Source organism: Anomalospiza imberbis, chromosome W (assembly GCF_031753505.1).
Source record: "Anomalospiza imberbis isolate Cuckoo-Finch-1a 21T00152 chromosome W, ASM3175350v1, whole genome shotgun sequence".
NCBI classification, from domain to species: domain Eukaryota; kingdom Metazoa; phylum Chordata; class Aves; order Passeriformes; family Viduidae; genus Anomalospiza; species Anomalospiza imberbis.
The window spans coordinates 666477-673183 of record NC_089720.1 but is presented as its reverse complement, the minus strand read 5'-3'; positions in this window follow the sequence as shown (position 1 = coordinate 673183).

The following is a 6707-nucleotide window of genomic DNA, read 5'->3' as shown; positions in this document are numbered from 1 at the left end:
TCTGGCCTTATCTACCATCAGGCCCACAGTTTGTTTGTAAAGACACCTCCTTCTCATGCCTTTCAAGCCCTCCTGATCTTATTTTCTCAGTAATTGTCTTTACAAACCTTAGTTATCATTGACTTCACTTTCTGTTCTTGGGTTCTTTTTGGTTTTGCAATTATTTGCAGTGACATAATTTTCTGTCTTTTTGTAGTAATTTCTGGATTAGTAGGCCTGGCTACTACCTGCATCTCCTTGATCACATGTTGAATAAGTTGCACCAAGCAAGGGATCATATATGGTAAAAAGATGAGAGTTGCTACAGTACATAAGAGGATAAAAAAGCATTCGTTTAACCCATAGTCCACCAGGTAACCACAAAAACATGTCCCATTCCCATCCCTTCTACATTTGGACCAGTACATTAACTAAATTTCTTATTTCCTTTGTTATTTGTTTCACCACTTTTCCATTGTCATCTATTTGCAAACAGCAGTTACAGTAATTTAATTTTCCACACACTCCCCCTTGCTTCTGGTAATAGATAATCTAATACCATCTGATGTTGAAATATTGCATTCCTCATCTGAGTGGATTGGTCAGCAAGATGGTCGAGCTGTAGCTGTCTGGTTGATTATTTCAAAGACAGCTTGTAACCTGTTATAAACGCCAATCACTCGTTTTAAAAATTTATAAAAGTTTACTAAAAATAAAATGGAAAAAAAAAATAATACAAATATAGTAATAAAGATTAAACAATTAGAGTTAGGACAATTAAAGAGACAATAACAGCAAAAAGTTACAGCCCGGGCTGGGTACCTCTCTCTGGACAAAAGTGAGCCAGGAGAAGGACCCCGATAAAAAGAATTCCCTCCTTAAGAGGGGTAACCTGTTGCATACACAAATCACTTCATGAATATGCATATATTTATTTAAAACAAGACGTTTGTCCGGTACTTGTTGAGGAATTCCTGTTAATCCCAGGCGCCTTGGAGTCTAAGTCGAGTTTGGAGAAGTTCGGTTTTTTGTTGATAAGGAAAGCCATAAATTCCTCTCCTCTGGAAGATTTAGGGGTTTTTGTAATTGTTATCTCTGTGTGAAGAATTCCTTGATTATCTTCTTCTTCTCTTGAGCAAAACGAATACCACACACACACATATTTTCTATTTTAACTACTGAAGCTTAATTTCAATTACAAAACTACATTTACTATATTATTAAAATGTTACTACAGCATAACTTTCCAACCTAGCATAATACATATCGTAAATATCTGCGTAGAGCCATACATTCTGCATTTTTCACAATCCTTCCTCTTTCTTTTTATAATTATTTTGGCTCGAGCAATATTTACTGCTTTCTAGTCTTCACTTTTCGTTCATTTTCTTCATAAATCAATCTAGCCTCTTGAAAGGGGTCTTCTATATTATTTTGTTTCTTTAATACCATAATCTTTTGCACCGTTTTTGTTGTATTCAATTTTTGATCCATGGTCACTAATTGCATGCCTTGAACTACACTGGTGATGAGTCGAATGAAACAGGGGATCAAACAAGGAAGGAATATTAGACCAGCTGTAGCGCATAACAGGAAGAAGCCTAGCTTTTTCCACCATTCTATTTCTAACACGTTATCCCACCAGCTAGTATTCAGCATTGGTATACAAATTGTCAAGTGAGATTGGTACAGGTTTAGGTGGTGGTGCCGGCTTAGCTTTTTTGGTTATCAATTGCTCTTTTACCAAATCCTGTGCTTTATTCCCAATAGCGTATGTGAAACAAATCCATTTTTCCCCTTTTGGACATTCACTTCCCGCCCTGTTACCACTTATTCCTAGATTCTCAGTAATCCAGTACTTTTGTCCATTGTGCATGCAGTTTCCTAATTTGGATGGGTTATAACAGTGACTGTTGACATGAGTGTGAGAGATAAAGAAGGAACCTCGGTGTCTTTCCATATACAGCTTCTGGTAACACCTGTAGCATGGCTTTGTCAATATCCCAAAAGGGAAAAGACAGAAAATGAGTGACAGAAAAAGGAGAGGTCCAGTATGGCTTATACTCCCACCTCCCATGCCTATGGGGTTGCAACCCACAGCAGGTGTATGTGATCTTCTTGGTGGCGATTATAGAGGCCAATCTGGTCTTGCCCTCTCTTCTTTTGTCACTTTCTCTTAGCTAATTTCCAGGCAAATCGTTTTTGACACTCCTTAACGGTGGTCTCCCACTGTTTCTCAGCTATTTCCCATTCAACAGGCACTAATAATTCCCATCCACAAAACAAAGTTATTATTTCAGTTGTTTCAAGCTCTGCTTGGATGGGGGATCTAGTTGACACTCAACACTTCTTGCAATGGGGGCGTCGGTTGTGTGAACTACAATACCAATTATTCCCACAATTCAAACATTTACATTTAACCCAACTAACATGCCCAGTATTTGGGTGAATCAAACAGGGTATATTACGTGGCACTGATTGAGGTTGTAATTTGCCTTCCTCTTTGTATAAATCACAGGCTAAGGCCAAAATACAGGAGTTTTTTTGTCCGAAACTGTCCTGATCCTCCTGTCTGTGGTGGCAGTATTCCTTCCCAAGGAGGGTACCGGAGGCACCTCAAAGTTTGTCCAGGCAGTATTTGAAACTACTGATGTAACTCGGTCTTACTTCCCAGTTAGGTGTGATCCTGTGTATATTTCTTGGATCATTCAGGTCTTCCCAGTTCATTACCACCCATTCCCCGTTTAAGAGTCAATTTTATATCACCCGGTTCAGATGTTATTGTCCACTCCTTAGGTTCTTCCACAGGTCCTTTGATTCTGCTGGCGTGGATTCACCCTCGTTCTCTGGTCCGCATCGCAGCCTCGGTCGTCAGCAATACCTGAAAAGGACCTTCCCATTGTGGAGTTAAAGATCGTTCTTTCCATGTTTTTACCAACACCCATTCTCCTGGGTGAATATTAGGGATTTTAAAGTCTAAAGGTGTGGTTTGGGGGATTATTCCTTTTAACCTTAAATTTTCAAGAGTTTTGGCAATAGTGTTCACATATTTTTTAACATTTTCTTCCCCTACCTCATGGGTAGCATTTTCATGTAGAGTAGTCAAAAAAGGTAATCCAAACATCATTTCATAAGGTGACACTCCCAGGTCTGACCTGGGTTGTGTTCGAATCCTCAGTAAGGCTAAAGGTAGTCATTGTACTCATGACATTCGGGTTTCAACTATTAATTTAGTTAAAGTTCTTTTTAAAGTTTGGTTCATTCTCTCTACTCGGCCAGAACTCTGTGGATGCCATGGGGTGTGTAATTCCCATTTTATCCCCAAGGTCTGAATTAATTGTTGTAACACTTTTGACGTAAAATGTGTTCCTCTGTCTGAGTCTATCCTATTAACTATTCCATATCTTGGAATAATCTGTTCCAAAAGGGTTTTACTTACCACGTTGGCTGTAGCCGTGGCAGTGGGAACCGCTTCCACCTAATGAGTTAGATGGTCTGTTATTACTAATAAATACTTCCATCTTTGAACTTGAGGGAGTTCAGTAAAATCTACTTGAATACTTTGAAATGGCCTTAGAGCTAATTTCCGACCTCCCAATGTGGTTTTTCTCATTACCTTTTTATTTATCCTTTGGCAAGTTATACATTTTTCAGTAACCTTCTTTGCTATCCCAAAAATCCCAATATACCCATAGTTCCTTAGAAAGTGATCACACAGAGCCTGAGTACCCCAGTGAGTTTTTTGATGCATGTCTTCTAATATCCTTCTAGTAAGTATTTTATTAAGTAATTGTCTTCCATCAGGAAGTTTCTATTTCCCTGATTCATCTTGAAAACCTCCTATTTTTTTTTTAATTCTTTTTCCTCTGCTTCACTAAATTTTGGAATTTCCAATTTCTCCTCATTTGGAGTTAATATTAGCATAACTCTTTCAGTTCCATTTTCTGCTGCATCCTTAGCTTCCTGGTCTGCCAAATTATTTCTTCTTACTTCTGGAGTCACTCCCTTTTGGTGACTTTTAATATGTACTACAGCTATTTCTTCTGGTAATCTTAATGCTTCTAAAACCTCTAAAATGAGCCCCTCATGTACTAATCCTTTTCCCCTTGAATTAAGCAATCCTCTTTCTTCCCAAATTTTTCCAAAGGTATGTACTACTCCAAAGGCATACCTTGAATCAGTATATATAGTTCTCTTTTTGTGTGCTAAATATTCCAGTGCCCTTTTTAGAGCATATAATTCACAGGTTTGAGTTGACCAGTTTGAAGGTAATTTCCCCTTTTCAATGGTTTGCATGTTTTTCCCATCAACTACTGCATACCCTGACATTCTTTTTCTGGTACTGGATAATTTCTAGACAATCATGTATTAGATTATCTGTTGGTACACTATAACTTTTTGGAATATTTAACAAACAGGTTCTTTCTGCTCCGGTATCTACCACAAATTCCAATTTTTCTTCTTGGGGACCTACTTTTAAAGTTATCACAGGCTCTAGATGGTATCTGTCCCCTAGAAAATAGAGCCTTGGACACCCCTATTCTTCTTCTGTGCTCATCTCTTTGAAGATTTTCAGATCTTTTGCCCGCTTAGGACAGTCCTTCCTATAATGTCCTTCGCCCTGACAGTAAAAACAGGCATTCCTAAAATGCTCCTGAGGTTTGGTTTGTATTGGGGTTTTATTCTTTTCTGTTCCTCTGTCTCTACGACCGTTAGGAGTAGAGTCTGTGTGGTTTTGATTTTTCTTGTACTTGTTTTCTCTCATGGTGACTGCCATAATTTTTGCCTTCAGTTTAGCTTTTTCTTCATCTCTCCGGACATAAACTTTCTGAGCTTCCTTTAATAAGTCATCTAATGGTTTATCATGCCAATCCTCAATTTTTTTCTAATTTCTTTCTAATATCTGGCCAAGCATTCGTTACAAAGTTAATTCTTAACAAAGCTTTCCCCACATCAGTTTCAGGATCTATTCCTGAATATTGTTTTATATTTTTCCTAAGTCTGTCTAACCATTCAGTTGGGGTCTCTTCTTTCCCCTGCTGTGTCTCAAAAGCCTTTTTAGCATTTTGCCCTCGAGGTGCCGCCCCTTTTATTTCCTTGATTATTGTATTGCGATAGTCATTCATAAGTTTTCTCCCCTCCTCACTATTTTGACTCCACCCCGGAGGTTCAGTTGGCATTATGTCTTCTCCAGAGGGCCCCTGTGGATGTTCTTTATTCCAGGCTTTAATGCCTGCAACTCTTATAATTTCCCTTTCTTCTTGAGAAAATAATATCTTCATTATAGACTGCATTTCTTCCCAGGTATAAACGTTTGGACCTAAAAATTGGTCAAGTTGTTCAGCTGTGCCGATGGGATCCTCTAAAATCCCTTTGATTTCCTTTTTAAAATTTCTGACTTCGGAAGAAGTCAGGGGAGCATTCACAAATCCAATCCCACCCCCTTCCCATCGGGACCTCTCTTAGTGGAAATAGACCAATTTCTTTATTCCAATGTTTTTCTGCAGCTTTATTTTCGTGTGGTGAGGAAAAATCAGGAGAAAGCTGCCTCCTAACTGCACCTCTAGTATTTTTATAAGGAGCATCTTCCAGGGACAGGGAGTTCCTTGGAGCCGGAGCTGCGGTTTCCAAGGGAACGGAGCTCCGGGCAGGAAGGGCGGTGTGAGGAGGACAAACCATAGAGGCCAGGTCCTCCAGAGGCGGAGCACGGGCGGGGTTTGCTGCCGGAGCTGCTGAAGGGGGCAGCATGTCCGGGGGATACCGGATGGGAGTGCGGTCAGCCTCCACGTGGCTCACGGCGGCTGAGCCGGCCGCTCCCGGCAGAGGCAGGGCAGCGGCGGTAGCGCCCAGTGTAGCCGGAACGGGCAAAACCGCGGGGGATGGGGCCGAGAAAACCGCTGCGGGAGAAGCGGCCAGAGACGGGACAGCCGGGACTAACGGGAGCCCGCCGGGCGCGGCCAGCGGACCAGCCGCGGACAAACCGGGCAGGATGGGGAGGGGGTCGGTCGGGCAGCCGCGAGCAGCGAGGCGGGGGCCGGTACCGAAGCGGCAGGCGGCGAAACAGGGACCGGGAGGGCCGCCGCAGGCAGCGGGACGGGAGCCTGCAGAGCCGCCGCCGCGGGCACGGGAACCGGGGCAGGAACACGCGGCGAGCCAGAGCCCGGGGTGGGCGCAGGCACCGGGACAGGCACCGGCACCGGGGCCGGCGGAGCTGAGGGGAGCGGCTCGCTGGGACCCGAAACCGGTGCTGGGGCCGCAGGCGGTGCAGGCGCGAATGGGAAGGGAGGAGGTAACATTTCTAAAGGATCCCATTCTTTTTCTTTTCCCTTTTTTTTCCTTTCTTGTTTTGTTTCGGGGATTTCTGATACCTTAAAGATTTTTACTTTCCTAAAATGCCCTGTCCAACACGTGGCATATTCTCTTTCTTCTGAATTAAACGGTTCCTTTGAGTTTACAAATACATTTAAAGCCTGACAAATCCATTTCTCAAAAGAACCATATCTAGGCCAATAAACGTGGTCAGATCTTATTTCCTTTGTTGGCCATTCAAGCATACAAAATTGTATCATCTTTACTTTGTCTTTATTTCTTGTACAAGGGTTTTTTTCCCAGTTGGCTAACATAACTCCTAGGGGACTATCTTGGGGTATCTCTGTTGATAATTTCTTACTGGATTTCTGTCCCATTTTTCAAGATTTTATCTACTCACCCCCTGCCTCTGTTCCACC